This window comes from Salvelinus alpinus, chromosome 24 (genome assembly GCF_045679555.1).
Source record: "Salvelinus alpinus chromosome 24, SLU_Salpinus.1, whole genome shotgun sequence".
NCBI classification, from domain to species: Eukaryota; Metazoa; Chordata; class Actinopteri; order Salmoniformes; family Salmonidae; genus Salvelinus; species Salvelinus alpinus.
In genome coordinates, this window is record NC_092109.1 from 42378287 (window position 1) to 42401493 (window position 23207).

General features: G+C 44.5%; 1 protein-coding gene across 1 annotated transcript in view; it reads right to left on the bottom strand.

The window, feature by feature from the left end:
* The window catches only part of dchs1b (dachsous cadherin-related 1b), a 251334-nt gene that overhangs the window by 75970 nt on the left and 152157 nt on the right, over positions 1–23207 (bottom strand). The gene's annotated exons all lie outside the window — the stretch shown is intronic.

Here is a 23207-nt window from a genome sequence, read left to right on the forward strand (position 1 = left end):
CTATTTAAAATATATATACAGTTTAAATATAGTCCACAAACATCCACCAATTCACCACAGTTCTCAGTACAGTCAATCTAATACAAAATACAATGTCATTTAAACTGTGTACAATTACACTGCGAAACGGATAAAAGTGACACAAGCTGATTTCTAGACTATCTGATGCCAGGGACAGTACTACATCAGCAGTTCTAGAGAGTTCTTCTGTTGCAGATCAATGTGGTAGTTCCATTATGAAGTTAAATCCCCCGGTGTTCCCGGGCTGTGGCCCGTGATGTGAACGGGGGAAAAGCGGTGTGAGGAAAGAGCGCCCTCCTCAAAAATCCAAACAGTAATCTTCGCTGCTCTCTCATGTTGTCAACAAGGCAGCATGATGCGTATGAAATAGATTATCACATTTTCTAACTAAACTTTATATTTTCTAACTAACAAAAATATAAAACGTAACATGAAACAATTTCAAAGACTTTACTGAGTTACTGTTCATGTAATGAAATCAGTAAATTAAAATTAATTCATTAGGCCCTAATCTATCAATTTCACATGACTGGGCAGGGGCACAACCATGGGTGGGCCTGGGAGGGCATAGGCCCACCCACTTTGGAGCCAGATCCAGCCAATCAGAATTAGTTTTTCCCCATAAAAGGGCTTCATGACAGACAGAAATACTCCTCAGTTTCATCAACTGTCCAGGTGGCTGGTTTCAGACGATCCCGCAGGGGAAGAAGCCAGATGTGGAGGTCCTGGGCCAACGTGGTCTGTGGTTGTGAGGCCAGTTGGACATACTACCAAATTCTCTAAAACAATGTTGGAGGCGGCATATGGTACAGAAATTAACAGTCTAATTCTTTTTTTGCAACAGCTCCGGTGAACATTCCTGCAGTCAACATGCCAATTGCACCGCTCCCTCAAAACTAGAGACATCTGTGGCATTGTGTTGTGTGACAAAACTTCACATTTTAGAGTGGCCCTTTTAAATGTTCCCAGCACAAGGTGCACCTGTGTAATGATCGTGCTGTTTAATCAGCTTCACGTTTCATGAGCTGAAATAATAAGATCATCCATCCACCTGACAGGCGTGGCATATCAACTTTACCGTCGGCCCAAAACGAGAGCCCCCGGCAAAACGAATGCAATCAGCGCTAAACCCACTTCAACCCGGGCCGGCCCGGGGCCATTCATCAAATCCCCTCTCTGTAATATCATCATTGTCCCTGTAGATAGCAGAATGCCACGTGTAGATTGTGATCACTGCAGTAAAACAATAACAGTTTAGTGAAGTTGCCTGACAGCAGAAGTGTTTAAATATTCATTATAATACTTTTCCTTCAATACAACTCTTTACAGATATGAACTGCTCAGTAATATGTCCTCTCTCTCTCTCTCTCTCTCTCTCTCTCTCTCTCTCTCTCTCTCTCTCTCTCTCTCTCTCTCTCTCTCTCTCTCTCTCTCTCTCTCTCTCTCCCTCTCTCTCTCCAGGTGTGATCTCTCTCTCGCGCGGTCGCTTCACGGTAAGGCCAACACGCTGGTCTCCATGGTGATCTCGGCGCAGGATGGCGGCGGTCTGACGGCGCCGTTGAACGCCCGTGTCAACGTGAGCGTGGTTGGAGGCTCGGTGGCGCTCCCTCTGTTCGAACAGGCTCAGTACTACTTCACTGTGTCTGAGGAGGTCCTCAGGGGAACAGAGGTGGGCAAGGTCCACGCTGCCACCAAGACTGGTGAGTTTTTAACAGTTCCAAGTCTTTGCTCTTCCGACGAGGTGTTGATGTTTGTCATTCTGTCAGTTGAGGTCTATTGATCCTATCGGGCGAATTTCTTCATAAAATGTAATGGTGAGAGTTAAACTACACCACTTTTCTAAATCCTAACATCACATTAAACGACTGTCTTTCCTCTGGAGTTGTTTTTATGTCCTGCCAACGTAGTGGTGAGCACACGGAACGATGTGACACGGACAGGGGTCAAACACACTGAACGATGTGACACGGACAGGGGTTCTATACCCAACATTACTGACTCCACATGGTTCTATACCCAACACGACTGACTACACATGGTTCTATACCCAACATTACTGACTACACATGGTTCTAAACCCAACACTACTGACTACACATGGTTCTATACCCAACATTACTGACTACACATGGTTCTATACCCAACATTACTGACTCCACATGGTTCTATACCCAACATTACTGACTACACATGGTTCTATACCCAACATTACTGACTACACATGGTTCTAAACCCAACACTACTGACTACACATCGTTCTATACCCAACATTACTGACTACACATGGTTCTATACCCAACATTACTGACTCCACATGGTTCTATACCCAACATTACTGACTACACATGTGTCTATACCCAACATTACTGACTACACATGGTTCTATACCCAACATTACTGACTCCACATGGTTCTATACCCAACATTACTGACTCCACATGGTTCTATACCCAACATTACTGACTCCACATGGTTCTATACCCAACATTACTGACTCCACATGGTTCTATACCCAACATTACTGAGTGCACATGGTTCTATACCCAACATTACTGACTCCACAGGGTTCTATACCCAACATTACTGAGTGCACATGGTTCTATACCCAACATTACTGACTCCACAGGGTTCTATACCCAACATTACTGACTACACATGGTTCTATACCCAACATTACTGACTCCACAGGGTTCTGTACCCAACATTACTGACTCCACATGGTTCTATACCCAACATTACTGACTCCACATGGTTCTATACCCAACATTACTGACTCCACATGGTTCTATACCCAACACTACTGACTACACATGGTTCTATACCCAACATTCCTGACTCCACATGGTTCTATACCCAACACTACTGACTCCACATGGTTCTATACCCTACATTCCTGACTCCATATGGTTCTATACCCAACACTACTGACTCCACATGGTTCTATACCCAACATTACTGACTCCACATGGTTCTATACCCAACACTACTGACTCCACATGGTTCTATACCCAACATTACTGACTACACATGGTTCTATACCCAACATTCCTGACTCCACATGGTTCTATACCCAACACTACTGACTCCACATGGTTCTATACCCTACATTCCTGACTCCACATGGTTCTATACCCAACATTACTGACTCCACATGGTTCTATACCCAACATTACTGACTCCACATGGTTCTATACCCAACACTACTGACTCCACATGGTTCTATACCCAACATTACTGACTCCACATGGTTCTATACCCAACATTCCTGACTCCACATGGTTCTATACCCAACATTACTGACTCCACATGGTTCTATACCCAACATTACTGACTACACATGGTTCTATACCCAACATTACTGACTCCACATGGTTCTATACCCAACATTACTGACTCCACATGGTTCTATACCCAACATTACTGACTACACATGGTTCTATACCCAACATTACTGACTACACATGGTTCTATACCCAACATTACTGACTCCACAGGGTTCTATACCCAACATTACTGACTCCACATGGTTCTATACCCAACATTACTGACTCCACATGGTTCTATACCCAACATTACTGACTCCACATGGTTCTATACCCAACATTACTGACTCCACATGGTTCTATACCCAACATTACTGACTCCACATGGTTCTATACCCAACATTACTGACTCCACATGGTTCTATACCCAACATTACTGACTCCACATGGTTCTATACCCAACATTACTAACTACACATGGTTCTATACCCAACATTACTGACTCCACATGGTTCTATACCCAACATTACTGACTACACATGGTTCTATACCCAACATTACTGACTACACATGGTTCTATACCCAACATTACTGACTCCACATGGTTCTATACCCAACACTACTGACTACACATGGTTCTATACCCAACATTACTGACTCCACATGGTTCTATACCCAACATTACTGAATACAGAACGATATGAGATGAGTGTCAGATAAGGCCTGGGTCCCAAATGGCACCATATTCCCTACATTGTGCCTGATATGCCCTGGCTAAAAGTAGTGCACTCCATAGGGAATAGGGTGCTATTTGACGTGAACCTTGAGATACAGAAGCATGGTTCCCTGGAGAAGATGGATGTTTTTTAATAAAGGAACACTGAATCTCACTGCGGTGATGTCACAGACTGGCACAGACACGGGATGGAGGGTGTTACCATGGAGACAGAGACAAAGCTGAGGGCTAACCATTAGGAAGACAGATAGGGTGATACGAGAATTACAGGACGGAGGAGAGGAGAGGAGGGAGGAGAGGAGATAAAAAAAGAAAAGGAAAATAGTTAAGAGAGAGGGAAGTGGAGGGGAAATTAGTGAAGAGTAGAGGACACGAGATAAAGGGGGAGAATAGAGGCGAGGAGAGTTGGATAGAAAATAAGAGAAGAGAGGACTATCGTTAGGCTGTTAACAGTGTTACAGGAGTATGTACTGTCTGTGTGTCTGTCTAGGGGGTCTGAGGTATGTCTGTCTTGATGATGGTGATAAAAAAGGTCCGTTTGAAGGTCAGCTAGGTCAAGTAAAGGTCATAGCAGTCAGATTAAACGAGACACCACACACACACACACACACACACACACACACACACACACACACACACACACACACACACACACAAACACGCATACACAGGGACACACACACCACACCACACACCACTCACAGGGACACACACACCACACACCACTCACAGGGGGACACACACACACACACCACACACACACCACACACACCTCACACACACACACCACACACACACCTCACACACCACACACCACACACACCGTGGTGGTGACCCGGTCCTTTAGTCTACATGTTAATTACATGGCTTAAACACCCTGGAAGGCCCTGCTGGTGAGAGCATGACATCATCGCCACCTCTTCTTTCACATCAGATGCTCTGTCCATCCACAATGAGAGAGAGAGAGATGAGAGGGAGGAAGATAATGAGGGATGTGACTGGTGGAGATGAGAACATCTGTTACAACAGCTCTTCACCAGGGGAAAAGACAGAGAAGAAGAGATGAGAAAGAAAAGAAGATGACAGGGATGGAAAGAATGAGAGGGTGGATATGACTGGAGGATATGGCTGGGGTGGGGTTGGGGCTGGGGTTAGGGTTAGGGTTAGTGCTGGGGGATAGGGCTGGGGTTGGGGCTGGGGTAGGGTAGGGTTAGGTCCGGGGGATAGGGCTGTTTTTGGGGGTTAGGGTTAGGTCCGGGGGTTAGGGCTGGGGTTGGGGGTTAGGGCTGGGGTTGGGGCTGGGGCTGGGGTGGGGTTAGGGCTGGGGTTGGGGCTGGGGCTGGGGTGGGGTTAGGGTTGGGGGTTAGGGCTGGGGTTGGGGGTTAGGTTTGGGGGTTAGAGCTGGGGTTGGGGATTAGGGTTGTTGCTGGGGTTGGGGTTAGGGTTAGGGTTAGTGCTGGGGGATAGGGCAGGGGTTGGGGCTGGGGTTAGGGTTAGGTCCGGGGGATAGGGCTGTTTTTGGGGGTTAGGGTTAGGTCCGGGGGTTAGGGCTGGGGTTGGGGGTTAGGGCTGGGGTTGGGGCTGGGGCTGGGGTGGGGTTAGGGCTGGGGTTGGGGCTGGGGCTGGGGTGGGGTTAGGGTTGGGGGTTAGGGCTGGGGTTGGGGGTTAGGTTTGGGGGTTAGAGCTGGGGTTGGGGATTAGGGTTGTTGCTGGGGTTGGGGTTAGGGTTAGGGTTAGTGCTGGGGGATAGGGCTGGGGTTGGGGCTGGGGTTAGGGTTAGGTCCGGGGGATAGGGCTGTTTTTGGGGGTTAGGGTTAGGTCCGGGGGTTAGGGCTGGGGTTGGGGGTTAGGGCTGGGGTTGGGGCTGGGGCTGGGGTGGGGTTAGGGCTGGGGTTGGGGCTGGGGCTGGGGTGGGGTTAGGGTTGGGGGTTAGGGCTGGGGTTGGGGGTTAGGTTTGGGGGTTAGAGCTGGGGTTGGGGATTAGGGTTGTTGCTGGGGTTGGGGTTAGGGTTAGGGTTAGTGCTGGGGGATAGGGCTGGGGTTGGGGGTTAGGGTTGGGGCTGGGGTTGGGGTTAGGGGTTAGGGTTAGGGCTGGGGGATAGGGCTGGGGTTGGGGTTAGGGTTGGAGCTGGGGTTAGGGTTGGGGCTGGGGTTAGGGCTGGGGGATAGAGCTGGGGTTGGGGCTGGGGTTGGGGATAGGGACTGGGGATAGGGGCTGGGGGATAGAGCTGGGGTTGGGTCTGGGGATGGGGTTGGGGATAGGGGCTGGGGCTGGGGTTGGGGCTGGGGTTGGGGATAGGGGCTGGGGGATAGAGCTGGGGTTGGGGCTGGGGTTGGGGATAGGGGCTGGGGATAGGGGCTGGGGTTGGGGATAGGGGCTGGGGGATAGAGCTGGGGTTGGGGCTGGGGATGGGGCTGGGGTTGGGGATAGGGGCTGGGGTTGGGGCTGGGGCTGGGGTTGGCGCTGGGGTTGGGGATAGGGGCTGGGGGTTGGGTTGGGGGTAGGGGCTGGGGTTGGGGCTGGGGGTTGGGGATAGGGGCTGGGGGATAGAGCTGGGGTTGGGGCTGGGGTTGGGGATAGGGGCTGGGGGATAGAGCTGGGGTTGGGGCTGGGGAATGGGCTGGGGTTGGGGATAGGGGCTGGGGCTGGGGTTGGGGTTGGGGATAGGGCTGGGGCTGGGGGCTGGGGTTGGGGATAGGGGCTGGGGGATAGAGCTGGGGTTGGGGCTGGGGATGGGGATAGGGCTGGGGTTAGGGTTGGGGCTGGGGATGGGGGCTGGGGGATAGAGCTGGGGTTGGGGCTGGGGGATAGGGCTTGGGTTGGGGATAGGGCTGGGGGGATAGAGCTTTGGCTGGGGGATAGGGTTGGGGTAGAGGGATAGGGCTGGGGTCGGGGAATAGGGCTGGGGTTGGGGAATAGGGCTGGGTTTGGGGGATAGGGTTGGGTTTGGGGGATAGGGTTGGTGTTGGGGAATAGGGCTGGGGTAGAGGGATAGGGCTGGGGTAGAGGGATAGGGCTGGGGTTGGGGAATAGGGCTGGGGTTGGGGAATAGGGCTGGGTTTGGGGGATAGGGTTGGGTTTGGGGGATAGGGTTGGTGTTGTGGGGATAGGGCTGGGGGATAGGGCTGGTGTTGGGGGGATAGGGCTGGGGCTGGGTATAGGGATGGGGCTGGGTATAGGGATGGGGCTGGGGGATAGGACTGGGACTGGAGACAGGGATAGGGATGGGGCTGGGGGATAGGGTTGGGGGATAGGGTTGGGGGGATAGAGCTTTGGCTGGGGGATAGGGTTGGGGTAGAGGGATAGGGCTGGGGTCGGGGAATAGGGCTGGGGTTGGGGAATAGGGCTGGGTTTGGGGGATAGGGTTGGGTTTGGGGGATAGGGTTGGGTTTGGGGGATAGGGTTGGTGTTGGGGAATAGGGCTGGGGTAGAGGGATAGGGCTGGGGTAGAGGGATAGGGCTGGGGTTGGGGAATAGGGCTGGGGTTGGGGAATAGGGCTGGGTTTGGGGGATAGGGTTGGGTTTGGGGGATAGGGTTGGTGTTGTGGGGATAGGGCTGGGGGATAGGGCTGGTGTTGGGGGGATAGGGCTGGGGCTGGGTATAGGGATGGGGCTGGGTATAGGGATGGGGCTGGGGGATAGGACTGGGGCTGGAGACAGGGATAGGGATGGGGCTGGGGGATAGGACTGGGGATGAGGGATATGACTGGGGCTGGGGATAGTGCTGGGGCTGGGGGATAGGGATGGGGATAGAGCTAGGGGATAGGGTTTGGGTTGGGGCTGGGATAGGGGCTGGGGGTAAGGTCTGGGGATAGGGCTAGGGGATAGGGATAGGGGATAGGGTTTGGGTTGGGGCTGGGATAGGGGCTGGGGGTAAGGTCTGGGGATAGGGCTAGGGGATAGGGTTTGGGTTGGGGCTGGGATAGGGGCTGGGGGTAAGGTCTGGGGATAGGGCTAGGGGATAGGGCTAGGGGATAGGGTTTGGGTTGGGGCTGGGATAGGGGCTGGGGGTAAGGTCTGGGGATAGGGCTAGGAGATAGGGCTAGGGGATAGGGATAGGGCTAGGGGATAGGGCTAGGGGATAGGGTTAGGGGATAGGGAAAGGGCTTGGTCTGAAACTATACAGCTGTGAACAGAACAGGGGAACGAGAGCAAGACATTGATTCTTAACACTCCCCATACTGTACCGTACATTACATTACGCAACCCATAGAGATAATATCATTCATTGAATTATGTCACCCATCCTTACTGAATAGAATCCTTACTGAATAGCATCCTTACTGAATAGAATCCTTACTGAATAGCATCCTTACTGAATAGAACCCTTACTGAATAGAATCCTTACTGAATAGAATCCTTACTGAATAGAATCCTTACTGAATAGAACCCTTACTGAATAGAATCCTTACTGAATAGAACCCTTACTGAATAGAATCCTTACTGAATAGAACCCTTACTGAATAGAACCCTTACTGAATAGAATCCTTACTGAATAGAACCCTTACTGAATAGAACCCTTACTGAATAGAACCCTTACTGAATAGAACCCTTATGACTGTGGAACGTTGAGAACCACAGAAGGTACACGTTAGTTTACACTGTAGGGAACTTCCGCGGTGATAAAGTTTTATGAAAACTTAGAGAGTTATAAAACTATTCACAAATGTATAAATATGGAATGTTCTACATTTGATGTACATTTAACGTATACATAATGTGGTTGAGTTCATGTGGAGAGAAGGAAAGAGAGAAAACAAAATATTTATGTCTCGGTTTGCAGAGCGTGGAATGGAATGCATATGATGGAGAATTCTCCATGCTCATCAGTAACGATTAGGACCATGTCCATGTCAATGGAACAGTCGAGGCCCCTGTGAGGACCGACCTTCCTGTACTGACATGCAGTCAACATCCAGTCAATAAGTCACAGTTCTACCAAGATCAGTCTCTGTCAGTCTCCTAACTTCTGCATCGAGATGTAAACCTCGTCTGTCAGCTGACTGCAGGGACCAAACTCACTGAACTCGGAATCAAATGCTCTCACTTGCCAGACTTCAAGGCTGACAGTACAGCAATGACAAATAGAGTATGTAGAAATGTATGTTATTTCACACTCTGCAGGTCACGCGGTAGGTACTGTCGTTCACCAGCATGGGGACGAGGTTTACAGTACGCTGCAAGAGTGAGAGGATTCTCCTGTGTCCCAAAATGTGCTGTTAGAATGTGTTACTAGAATGTGTTACTAGAATGTGTTACTAGAATGTGTTACTAGAATGTGTTACTAGAATGTGTTGTTAGAATGTGTTGTTAGAATGTGTTACTAGAATGTGTTGTTAGAATGTGTTACTAGAATGTGTTACTAGAATGTGTTACTAGAATGTGTTACTAGAATGTGTTGTTAGAATGTGTTGTTAGAATGTGTTACTAGAATGTGTTACTAGAATGTGTTACCAGAATGTGTTGTTAGAATGTGTTGTTAGAATGTGTTGTTAGAATGTGTTACTAGAATGTGTTACTATAATGTGTTACTAAAATGTGTTACTAGAATGTGTTACCAGAATGTGTTGTTAGAATGTGTTACTAGAATGTGTTACTAGAATGTGTTACTAGAATGTGTTACTAGAATGTGTTACCAGAATGTGTTGTTAGAATGTGTTGTTAGAATGTGTTGTTAGAATGTGTTACTAGAATGTGTTACTAGAATGTGTTACTAGAATGTGTTACTAAAATGTGTTACTAGAATGTGTTACTAAAATGTGTTACTAGAATGTGTTACCAGAATGTGTTGTTAGAATGTGTTGTTAGAATGTGTTGTTAGAATGTGTTACTAGAATGTGTTACTAGAATGTGTTACTAGAATGTGTTACTAGAATGTGTTACTAGAATGTGTTACTAAAATGTGTTACTAGAATGTGTTACCAGAATGTGTTGTTAGAATGTGTTACTAGAATGTGTTACTAGAATGTGTTACCAGAATGTGTTGTTAGAATGTGTTGTTAGAATGTGTTGTTAGAATGTGTTGTTAGAATGTGTTGTTAGAATGTGTTACTAGAATGTGTTACTAGAATGTGTTACTAGAATGTGTTACTAGAATGTGTTACTATAATGTGTTACTAGAATGTGTTACTAGAATGTGTTGTTAGAATGTGTTACTAAAATGTGTTACTAGAATGTGTTACTAGAATGTGTTACTAGAATGTGTTACTAGAATGTGTTACTAGAATGTGTTACTAGAATGTGTTGTTAGAATGTGTTACTAGAATGTGTTACTAGAATGTGTTGCTAGAATGTGTTACTAGAATGTGTTACTAGAATGTGTTACTAGAATGTGTTGTTAGAATGTGTTACTAAAATGTGTTACTAGAATGTGTTACCAGAATGTGTTGTTAGAATGTGTTGTTAGAATGTGTTGTTAGAATGTGTTACTAGAATGTGTTACTAAAATGTGTTACTAGAATGTGTTACCAGAATGTGTTGTTAGAATGTGTTGTTAGAATGTGTTACTAGAATGTGTTACTAAAATGTGTTACTAGAATGTGTTACCAGAATGTGTTGTTAGAATGTGTTGTTAGAATGTGTTACTAGAATGTGTTACTAGAATGTGTTACTAGAATGTGTTACTAGAATGTGTTACTAGAATGTGTTGTTAGAATGTGTTACTAGAATGTGTTACTAGAATGTGTTACTAGAATGTGTTACCAGAAAGTGTTGTTAGAATGTGTTACTAGAATGTGTTACTAGAATGTGTTACTAAAATGTGTTACTAGAATGTGTTACCAGAATGTGTTGTTAGAATGTGTTACTAGAATGTGTTACTAGAATGTGTTGTTAGAATGTGTTGTTAGAATGTGTTGTTAGAATGTGTTACTAGAATGTGTTGTTAGAATGTGTTACTAGAATGTGTTACTAGAATGTGTTGTTAGAATGTGTTGTTAGAATGTGTTGTTAGAATGTGTTACTAGAATGTGTTACTAGAATGTGTTACCAGAATGTGTTGTTAGAATGTGTTACTAGAATGTGTTACTAGAATGTGTTGTTAGAATGTGTTACTAGAATGTGTTACTATAATGTGTTACTAGAATGTGTTACCAGAATGTGTTGTTAGAATGTGTTACTAAAATGTGTTACTAGAATGTATTACTAGAATGTGTTACTAGAATGTGTTACTAGAATGTGTTGTTAGAATGTGTTACTATAATGTGTTGTTAGAATGTGTTGTTAGAATGTGTTGTTAGAATGTGTTACTAGAATGTGTTGTTAGAATGTGTTACTAGAATGTGTTGTTAGAATGTGTTGTTAGAATTTGTTGTTAGAATGTGTTGTTAGAATGTGTTGTTAGAATGTGTTGTTAGAATGTGTTACTAGAATGTGTTGTTAGAATGTGTTGTTAGAATGTGTTACTAGAATGTGTTGTTAGAATCTGTTGTTAGAATTTGTTGTTAGAATTTGTTGTTAGAATTTGTTACTAGAATGTGTTACTAGAATGTGTTACTAGAATGTGTTACTAGAATGTGTTGTTAGAATGTGTTGTTAGAATGTGTTACTAGAATGTGTTACTAGAATGTGTTACTAGAATGTGTTGTTAGAATGTGTTGTTAAAATGTGTTACTAGAATGTGTTGTTAGAATGTGTTGTTAGAATTTGTTGTTAGAATGTGTTACTAGAATGTGTTACTAGAATGTGTTACTAGAATGTGTTACTAGAATGTGTTACTAAAATGTTTTGTTAGAATGTGTTGTTAGAATGTGTTACTAGAATGTGTTGTTAGAATGTGTTGTTAGAATGTGTTACTAGAATGTGTTGTTAGAAAGTGTTACTAGAATGTGTTGTTAGAATGTGTTGTTAGAATGTGTTGTTAGAATGTGTTACTAGAATGTGTTACTAGAATGTGTTACTAGAATGTGTTGTCAGAATGTGTTACTAGAATGTGTTGTTAGAATGTGTTACTAGAATGTGTTACTAGAATGTGTTGTTAGAATGTGTTGTTAGAATGTGTTACTAGAATGTGTTACTAGAATGTGTTGTTAGAATGTGTTACTAGAATGTGTTGTTAGAATGTGTTGTTAGAATGTGTTGTTAGAATGTGTTGTTAGAATTTGTTGTGTTGGGTTTTGCTAGGGCATTATGGACGGGGATGGTGGATGGGTATAAACTGTCAGCTCCAGCGTAGAGGGTTGTGTGTCCAATCCCACTTGTTTGTTTATTTTTTGTTTTATCTCAAACCTTAACCCTTAACCATTCAGAACTCATGAAGGAGGAGCCAAAGCAGGAGCAGCAACTCAGGGTGTCAAAAACACCCTGAAATTTGATGTTTGGAACAACTTCGAAATTTGACGTTTGGAGGAGCGTGGATAAACGTCAGAATCTGAAGTCCAATTGATCCGTGAGATCCTGTTGTCCATCCTGTCTTGTCCTCTCCTCCCTTCAACACACACACACACACACACACACACACACACACACACACACACACACACACACACACACACACACACACACACACACACACACACACACACACACACAAAACATCTTTCATCCTCACTTCCTGTCTCCTCTCAACACAAACACCTGTCATTGTCCCTTCTACTCTCCTCAACACACACATACAGTCCAGACCCATCCTTCAGCTCTATGCAGATGGTTCTCTAGCTAAGGAAGCCCTGGGTCCTGTAAAGAAAGTGATATAGATTAACAGGGAGTATTTAAAACACAACGCCAAACGCCTTCTCTCCCCCTCCTCTCCTCTCCTCTCCCCCTCCCTTCCTCTCCTCTCCTCTCCCCCTCCTCTCCTCTCCTCTCCCCCTCCCTTCCTCTCCTCTCCCCCTCCTCTCCTCTCCTCTCCCCCTCCCTTCCTCTCCTCTCCCCCTCCCTCCCTCTCTCTCCTCTCCCCCTCCCTTCCTCTCCTCTCCTCTCCCCCTCCTCTCCTCTCCTCTCCCCCTCCCTCCCTCTCTCTCCTCTCCCCCTCCCTTCCTCTCCTCTCCCCCTCCTCTCCTCTAACTACATTCTTTTAAGTTATTTTCTCCCATATCTCTTTTTTTTGCTGCCCAGCTCTCTAATGGCCTCAAATTAAACACATTCAGTCTCACATGTCTCAGACCATTTCTGCTCTAGTCTTACCAATGGACGGAGACACAGTGGGCACAATTAAGATATATGACAGGGAGAGGGGCAAGGAGGTATGTGGGGATGGATGGAGGGAGGGATGGAAGGTGGAAGGAGGGAGGGATGGATGGATGGAGGGAGGGGGGATGGAGGTAAGGATGGAGGGAGGGATGGACGGAAGGGGGAAGGAGGGAGGGAGGGATGGATGGAGGGAGGGGGGAAGGTGGAAGGAGGGAGGGATGGATGGACGGAAGGGGGAAGGAGGGAAGGAGGGAGGGAAGGAGGGAGGTCACATACTTGGCAGGGGAACATAAAAGAAGGTAATAAAGACATGAAGGTCTGAAACGGAGCGAAGGAGTATGGGGCCTCCTCTCTTCTCTTTCAATCTCTATTCCTCTCCGTCTCTCCCTCCTCTTTTTAGTCTCCCTCCCTCTTTCTCTCATCTCTCCTTCGACTCTCTCCCTCTTTCTCTTGCCTCTCTCCCTCTTTGTCTTGTCTCCCTCCTTCTTTCTCTTGTCTCCCTCCCTCTTTCTCTTGTCTCCCTCCCTCTTTCTCTTGTCTCCCTCCCCCTTATTCTCTTGTCTCCCTCCCTCTTTGTCTTGTCTCCCTCCCTCTTTCTCTTGTCTCTCTCCCTCTTTGTCTTGTCTCCCTCCCTCTTGTCTCCCTCCCTCTTGTCTCCCTCCCTCTTTTTCTTGTCTCTCTCCCTCTTTCTCTTGTCTCTCTCCCTCTTTCTCTTGCCACCCTCTCTCCTTTCTCTCATCTCTCTCGCTCCTTCTCTCGTCTCTCTCACTCCTTCTCTCATCTCCCTCTCTCATTCTCTTGTCTCTCTCCCGCCTTCTCCCATCCTTCTCTCGTCTCCCTCCCTCCCTCTCTCGTCTCCCTACCTCCTTCTCTCGTTTCCCTCCCCATTTCTTTCAGCACTATCACTGCAAGTGCTTGTTGTCTTTCATGTGAAGCTCACAGCTGGAAGTCATTAGGAACATGAAAACACCGAAGGAGAGAAGGAGAGGGAATGAGCGAGTGAGAGAGGGAAAGAAAGAGAGGGGGAGAGGGAAAGAGAGAGAGGGTGAGGGAGAGGGAATGAGAGAGAGGGTGAGGGAAAGAGAGAATGAGAATGGGAGGGAGAGAAAGACTTCTATATTTGGAAGAAATCAGACAGAAAGCTAATATCACTAATGACTGTGGTAACATATATCCTCCCCAAACACACACACACTACAAAAACCACAATAACAACGCACCTAACCACTGTTTACCTGTCTGTCTGTGTGAGTGTAAAGCAAACATGTAGTAAACATGTAGTAACCATGTAGTAACATGAACCATGTAAACCATGTAGTAACATGCAGTAACCATGTAGTAACATGTAGTAACCATGTAGTAACCATGTAGTAACATGCAGTAACCATGTAGTAATATGTAGTAACCATGTAGTAACCATGTAGTAACATGCAGTAACCATGTAGTAATATGTAGTAACCATGTAGTAACCATGTAGTAACCATGTAGGAACCATGTAGGAACCATGTAGTAACATGCAGTAACCATGTAGTAATATGTAGTAACCATGTAGTAACCATGTAGTAACATGCAGTAACCATGTAGTAATATGTAGTAACCATGTAGTAACCATGTAGTAACCATGTAGGAACCATGTAGGAACCATGTAGTAACATGCAGTAACCATGTAGTAATATGTAGTAACCATGTAGTAACCATGTAGGAACCATGTAGGAACCATGTAGGAACCATGTAGTAACATGCAGTAACCATGTAGTAATATGTAGTAACCATGTAGTAACCATGTAGGAACCATGTAGGAACCATGTAGTAACCATGTAGTAATATGTAGTAACCATGTAGTAACCATGTAGTAACCATGTAGGAACCATGTAGTAACCATGTAGTAACATGCAGTAACCATGTAGTAATATGTAGTAACCATGTAGTAACCATGTAGGAACCATGTAGGAACCATGTAGGAACCATGTAGTAACATGCAGTAACCATGTAGTAATATGTAGTAACCATGTAGTAACCATGTAGTAACATGCAGTAACCATGTAGTAATATGTAGTAACCATGTAGTAACCATGTAGTAACCATGTAGGAACCATGTAGGAACCATGTAGTAACATGCAGTAACCATGTAGTAATATGTAGTAACCATGTAGGAACCATGTAGGAACCATGTAGTAACCATGTAGTAATATGTAGTAACCATGTAGTAACCATGTAGTAACCATGTAGGAACCATGTAGGAACCATGTAGGAACCATGTAGTAACATGCAGTAACCATGTAGTAATATGTAGTAACCATGTAGTAACCATGTAGTAACATGCAGTAACAATGTAGTAACATGCAGTAACAATGTAGTAACATGCAGTAACAATGTAGTAACATGCAGTAACCATGTAGTAACCATATAGTAACATGTAGTAACATGCAGTAACCATGTAGTAACCATATAGTAACATGTAGTAACCATGTAGTAACATGCAGTGACAATGTAGTAACATGCAGTAACCATGTAGTCACCATATAGTAACATGTAGTAACCATGTAGGAACCATGTAGTAACATGCAGTAACCATGTAGTAACATGTAGTAACCATGTAGTAACCATATAGTAACATGTAGTAACCATGTAGTAACCATGTAGTAACATGCAGTAACCATGTAGTAACATGCAGTAACCATGTAGTAACATGTAGTAACCATGTAGTAACCATGTAGTAACATGCAGTAACCATGTAGTAACATGCAGTAACCATGTAGTAACATGTAGTAAGCATGTAGTAACCATGTAGTAACCATATAGTAACATGTAGTAACCATGTAGTAACCATGTAGTAACATGTAGTTACCATGTAGTAACCATGTAGTAACATGTGGTAACCGTGTAGTAACCATGTAGTAACCGTGTAGTAGCCATGTAGTAACCAAGTAGTAAACATGTAGTAACCATATAGTATCCATGTAGTAACCATGTAGTGATAAAAGGGTTATTGCTGGGCTAGCTGAGAGGTCAGACTATTCCCTATATACGGCACTACATTTAACCAGATTGATGTAGGACACAGTGAGTTAGGACACAGTAATATAGGACAGTAATATAGGACACACTAATACAGGACACAGTAATGTAGAACACACTAATATAGGACACAGTAATATAGGACACAGTATTACAGGACACAGTAATGTAGGACACAGTAATATAGGACATAGTAATGTAGGACATAGTAATATAGGACATAGTAATGTAGGACACACTAACATGTGGTCTGAGTTAGTATAGGGAGGGAGTTTTTCTCTGAGCTGCATATGATGTCAGAGAGTCTCAGGCTTAAGTTTAGACATGTTAGTCTAATGACATATGCTACCTTCCACTGCCCTGTCCACCTGTGTGTGTGTGTGTGTGTGTGTGTGTGTGTGTGTGTGTGTGTGTGTGTGTGTGTGTGTGTGTGTGTGTGTGTGTGTGTGTGTGTGTGTGTGTGTGTGTGTGTGTGTGTGTGTGTGTGTGTGTGTGTGTGTGTGTGTGTGTGTGTGTGTGTGTGCATGCGTGCGTGCGTGTGCGTGTGTGTGCTTGCCACCAGGGATCGAACTAGCTATCTGAATAAAGGCCTAGCTGTCTGAATACAGGCCTATCTATCTGAATATAGAACTAGCTATCTGAATATAGGCCTAGCTATCTGAATATAGAACTAGCTATCTGAATATTGAACTAGCTATCTGAATATAGAACTAGCTATCTGAATATTGGCCTATCTATCTGAATACAGGCCTATCTATCTGAATACAGGCCTAGATATCTGAATATAGAACTTGATATCTGAATATAGAACTATCTATCTGAATACAGGCCTAGATATCTGAATATAGAACTAGATATCTGAATATAGAACTAGCTATCTGAATATAGAACTAGCTATCTGAATATTGAACTAGCTATCTGAATATTGAACTAGCTATCTGAATATAGAACTATCTATCTGAATACAGGCCTATCATTCTGAATACAGGCCTAGATATCTGAATATAGAACTAGATATCTGAATATACAGTGGGGAGAACAAGTATTTGATACACTGCCGATTTTGCAGGTTTTCCTACTTACAAAGCATATAGAGGTCTGTAATTTTTATCATAGGTACACTTCAACTGTGAGAGACGGAATCTAAAACAAAAATCCAGAAAATCACATTGTATGATTTTTAAGTAATTAATTAGCATTTTATTGCATGACATAAGTATTTGATACATCAGAAAAGCAGAACTTAATATTTGGTACAGAAACCTTTGTTTGCAATTACAGAGATCATATGTTTCCTGTAGTTCTTGACCAGGTTTGCACACACTGCAGCAGGGATTTTGGTCCACTCCTCCATACAGACCTTCTCCAGATCCTTCAGGTTTCGGGGCTGTCGCTGGGCAATACGGACTTTCAGCTCCCTTCAAATATTTTCTATTGGGTTCAGGTCTGGAGACTGGCTAGGCCACTCCAGGACCTTGAGATGCTTCTTAAGGAGCCACTCCTTAGTTGCCCTGGCTGTGTGTTTCGGGTCGTTGTCATGCTGGAAGACCCAGCCACGACCCATCTTCAATGCTCTTACTGAGGGAAGGAGGTTGTTGGCCAAGATCTCGCGATACATGGCCCCATCCATCCTCCCCTCAATACGGTGCAGTCGTCCTGTCCCCTTTGCAGAAAAGCATCCCCAAAGAATGATGTTTCCACCTCCATGCTTCACGGTTGGGATGGTGTTCTTGGGGTTGTACTCATCCTTCTTCTTCCTCCAAACACGGCGAGTGGAGTTTAGACCAAAAAGCTCTATTTTTGTCTCATCAGACCACATGACCTTCTCCCATTCCTCCTCTTGATCATCCAGATGGTCATTGCAAACTTCAGACGGGCCTGGACATGCGCTGGCTTGAGCAGGGGGACCTTGCGTGCGCTGCAGGATTTTAATCCATGACGGAGTAGTGTGTTACTAATGGTTTTCTTTGAGACTGTGGTCCCAGCTCTCTTCAGGTCATTGACCAGGTCCTGCCGTGTAGTTCTGGGCTGATCCCTCACATTCCTCATGATCATTGATGCCCCACGAGGTGAGATCCTGCATGGAGCCCCAGACCGACGGTGATTGACCGTCATCTTGAACTTCTTCCATTTTCTAATAATTGCGCCAACAGTTGTTGCCTTCTTACCAAGCTGCTTGCCTATTGTCCTGTAGCCCATCCCAGCCTTGTGCAGGTCTACAATTTTATCTCTGATGTCCTTACACAGCTCTCTGGTCTTGGCCATGGAGAGGTTGGAGTCTGTTTGATTGAGTGTGTGGACAGGTGTCTTTTATACAGGTAACGAGTTCAAACAGGTGCAGTTAATACAGGTAATGAGTGGAGAACAGGAGGGCTTCTTAAAGAAAAACGAACAGGTCTGTGAGAGACAGAATTCTTACTGGTTGGTAGGTGATCAAATACTTATGTCATGCAATAAAATGCTAATTAATTACTTTAAAATCATACAATGTGATTTTCTGGATTTTTGTTTTAGATTCCGTCTCTCACAGTTGAAGTGTACCTATGATAAAAATTACAGACCTCTACATGCTTTGTAAGTAGGAAAACCTGCAAAATCGGCAGTGTATCAAATACTTGTTCTCCCCACTGTAGAACTAGATATCTGAATATAGAACTATCTATCTGAATATAGGCCTAGCTATCTGAATATAGAACTAGATATCTGAATATAGAACTAGATATCTGAATATAGAACTAGATATCTGAATATAGAACTATCTATCTGAATATAGGCCTAGCTATCTGAATATAGGCCTATCTATCTGAATATAGAACTAGATATCTGAATATAGAACTAGATATCTGAATATAGAACTATCTATCTGAATATAGAACTATCTATCTGAATATAGAACTAGATATCTGAATATAGAACTAGATATTTTTTTATTTTTTTTTTTTTTTATTTAACCTTTATTTAACCAGGTAGGCAAATTGAGAACACGTTCTCATTTACAATTGCGACCTGGCCAAGATAAAGCAAAGCAGTTCGACACATACAACAACACATAGTTACACATGGAGTAAAACAAACATATAGTCAATAATACAGTGAAAAAAATAAGTCTATATACAATGTGAGCAAGTGAGGTGAGATAAGGGAGGTGAAGGCAAACAAATATATGTATAAATAAATAAAAATATAAAAAGGCCATGGAGGCGAAGTGAGTACAACACAGCAAGTAAAATAAAAACTAAAAAAACACTGGAATGGTTGGTTTGCAGTGGAAGAAAGTGCAAAGTAGAGACAGAAATAATGGGGTGCAAAGGAGCAAAATAAATTAATAAATAAATACAGTAGGTAAAGAGGTAGTTGTTTGGGCTAAATTGTAGATGGGTTATGTACAGGTGCAGTAATCTATGAGCTGCTCTGACAGCTGGTGCTTAAAGCTAGTGAGGGAGATAGGTGTTTCCAGTTTCAGAGATTTGGGGAGAGATATATTCTATATCTGAATATAGAACTATCTATCTGAATATAGAACTAGATATCTGAATATAGAACTAGATATCTGAATATAGAACTATCTATCTGAATATAGGCCTAGCTATCTGAATATAGGCCTATCTATCTGAATATAGGCCTAGCTATCTTGTTTCCTCTTTAAAGGTTAAACACAGCACGGCCACAGCAGAGATTAGCAGCACCACTGACATTATGAATCTTTATGAATCATTATAATGCTGTAGATCAGTGGTCTCCAACCCTGTTTCCAACCTGATTCTAATTATTAGCTGGTTGATAAACTGAACCCGGGTAGGTACAACTGGGGTTGGAGGGAAAACCTTCAGGAGGGTAGCTTTTTGTGTTGCTACCATGTTGTGTTGCTACCATGTTGTGTTTCTACCATGTTGTGCTGCTACCATGTTGTTATCCTACCATGTTGTGCTGCTACCATGTTGTGTTGCTACCATGTTGTGTTGCTACCATGTTGTGTTGCTACCATGTTGTTGCCATGGTGTGTTTCTACCATGTTGTGTTTCTACCATGTTGTGCTGCTACCATGTTGTGCTGCTACCATGTTGTGCTGCTACCATGTTGTGCTGCTACCATGTTGTGCTGCTACCATGTTGTGTTGCTACCATGTTGTGTTGCTACCATGTTGTGTTGCTACCATGTTGTTGTCATGTTCTGTTACTACCATGTTGTGTTTCTACCATGTTGTGCTGCTACCATGTTGTGCTGCTACCATGTTGTGCTGCTACCATGTTGTGCTGCTACCATGTTGTGCTGCTACCATGTTGTGCTGCTACCATGTTGTGCTGCTACCATGTTGTGTTGCTACCATGTTGTGTTGCTACCATGTTGTGCTGCTACCATGTTGTGTTGCTACCATGTTGTTGTCATGTTCTGTTACTACCATGTTGTGTTGCTACCATGTTGTTGTCATGTTGTGTTGCTACCATGTTGTTGTCATGTTGTGTTGCTACCATGTTGTGCTTCTACCATGTTGTGCTGCTACCATGTTGTGTTTCTACCATGTTGTGCTGCTACCATGTTGTGTTGCTACCATGTTGTTGTCATGTTGTGTTGCTACCATGTTGTGTTGTCATGTGTTGCTGCCTTGCTATGTTGTTGTCTTAGGTCTCTCTTTATGTCGTTTTGTGTTGTTTCTCTTGTTGTGATGTGTGTTTTGTCCTATATTTGTAAAAAAAAAAAAATATAGCCCCTGTCCCCGTATGAGGCCTTTTGCCTTTTGGTAGGCCGTCATTGTAAATAATAATTTATTCTTAACTCCCTTGCCTAGTTAAATTAAGGTTAAATAAATAAATCATAAATACATAAAAGCTGTCCAGGAACAGGGTTGGAGAACCCTGCTAGTGAAGGTTGTGAATGGAGGACACAGATCTCCAATGGAAGACCGAGGATTGTTTCGTTTTTTTTGGGGGGGGGGGGTTCCAAACGGTTTGTCGAAGATTTGGGTTCTGGGTAAAGTGCTGAGTGGAGTATCAATTAATTTGAGCAAACCCTCTTCAAAAACCCCTCCACAGGTGTAGATTAGAGCCTTCTAGGCAGAGTTGCAAAGAAAAAACCATATCTCAGACTGGCCAATAAAAAGAAGAGATTAAGATGGGCAAAAGAACACAGACACTGGACAGAGGAACTCTGCCTAGAAGGCCAGCATCCCGGAGTCGCCTCTTCACTGTTGACGTTGAGGCCGGTGTTTTGCGGGTACTATTTAATGAAGCTGCCAGTTGAGGACTTGTGAGGCGTCTGTTTCTCAAACTAGACACTTTAATGTACTTGTCCTCTTGTTCATTTCTTCACCTACAATAGTCATTTACAACATTAACAATGTCTAAACTGTATTTCTGGTCAATTTGATGTTATTGTAATGGACATTTTTGTAACATTTTCTTTCAAAAACGAGGACATTTCTAAGTGACACCAAACTTTTGAACAGTAGTGTGTGTGTGTGTGTGTGTGTGTGTGTGTGTGTGTGTGTGTGTGTGTGTGTGTGTGTGTGTGTGTGTGTGTGTGTGTGTGTGTGTGTGTGTGTGTGTGTGTGTGTGTGTGTGTGTGTGTGTGTGTGTGTGTGTGTGTGGTATAGATGATAAGTGGGTATTATTTATGGCTGTGTGTTCTAGAGGCCTTTCAAACCACCCTGTTAAACAGATTCATACAGGAAACACAGAACAGGACCAGGGCTGGTCCAAACGGCTCAAAAATATCCCTCTATCCCTCCCTCCTTCTCTCTCTCTCTAGTCTAATACCCCTGGTTCCCTCTCTCTAGTCTAATACCCCTGGTTCCCCCTCTCTCTAGTCTGATACCCCTGGTTCTCTCTCTCTCTAGTCTAACACCCCTGGTTCCCTCTCTCTAGTCTAATACCCCTGGTTCTCTCTCTCTCTAGTCTAATACCCCTGGTTCCCCCTCTCTCTAGTCTAATACCCCTGGTTCCCTCTCTCTAGTCTAATACCCCTGGTTCCCTCTCTCTAGTCTAATACCCCTGGTTCTCTCTCTCTCTAGTCTAATACCCCTGGTTCCCCCTCTCTCTAGTCTAATACCCCTGGTTCTCTCTCTCTAGTCTAATACCCCTGGTTCCCCCTCTCTCTAGTCTAATACCCCTGGTTCCCTCTCTCTCTAGTCTAATACCCCTGGTTCTCTCTCTCTAGTCTAATACCCCTGGTTCCCTCTCTCTAGTCTAATACCCCTGGTTCTCTCTCTCTAGTCTAATACCCCTGGTTCTCTCTCTCTAGTCTAATACCCCTGGTTCTCTCTCTCTAGTCTAATACCCCTGGTTCCCTCTCTCTAGTCTAATACCCCTGGTTCCTCTCTCTCTAGTCTAATACCCCTGGTTCCTCTCTCTCTAGTCTAATACCCCTGGTTCCCTCTCTCTCTAGTCTAATACCCCTGGTTCCCTCTCTCTAGTCTAATACCCCTGGTTCCCTCTCTCTAGTCTAATACCCCTGGTTCTCTCTCTCTCTAGTCTAATACCCCTGGTTCCTCTCTCTCTAGTCTAATACCCCTGGTTCCCTCTCTCTAGTCTAATACCCCTGGTTCCCTCTCTCTCTAGTCTAATACCCCTGGTTCCCTCTCTCTCTAGTCTAATACCCCTGGTTCTCTCTCTCTAGTCTAATACCCCTGGTTCTCTCTCTCTAGTCTAATACCCCTGGTTCCCTCTCTCTCTAGTCTAATACCCCTGGTTCCCTCTCTCTCTAGTCTAATACCCCTGGTTCTCTCTCTCTCTAGTCTAATACCCCTGGTTCTCTCTCTCTCTAGTCTGATACCCCTGGTTCTCTCTCTCTAGTCTAATACCCCTGGTTCCCTCTCTCTCTAGTCTACTACCCCTGGGCCCCCCTCTCTCTAGTCTAATACCCCTGGTTCCCTCTCTCTCTAGTCTAATACCCCTGGTTCTCTCTCTCTCTAGTCTAATACCCCTGGTTCCCTCTCTCTCTAGTCTAATACCCCTGGTTCTCTCTCTCTCTAGTCTAATACCCCTGGTTCCCCCTCTCTCTAGTCTAATACCCCTGGTTCCCTCTCTCTCTAGTCTAATACCCC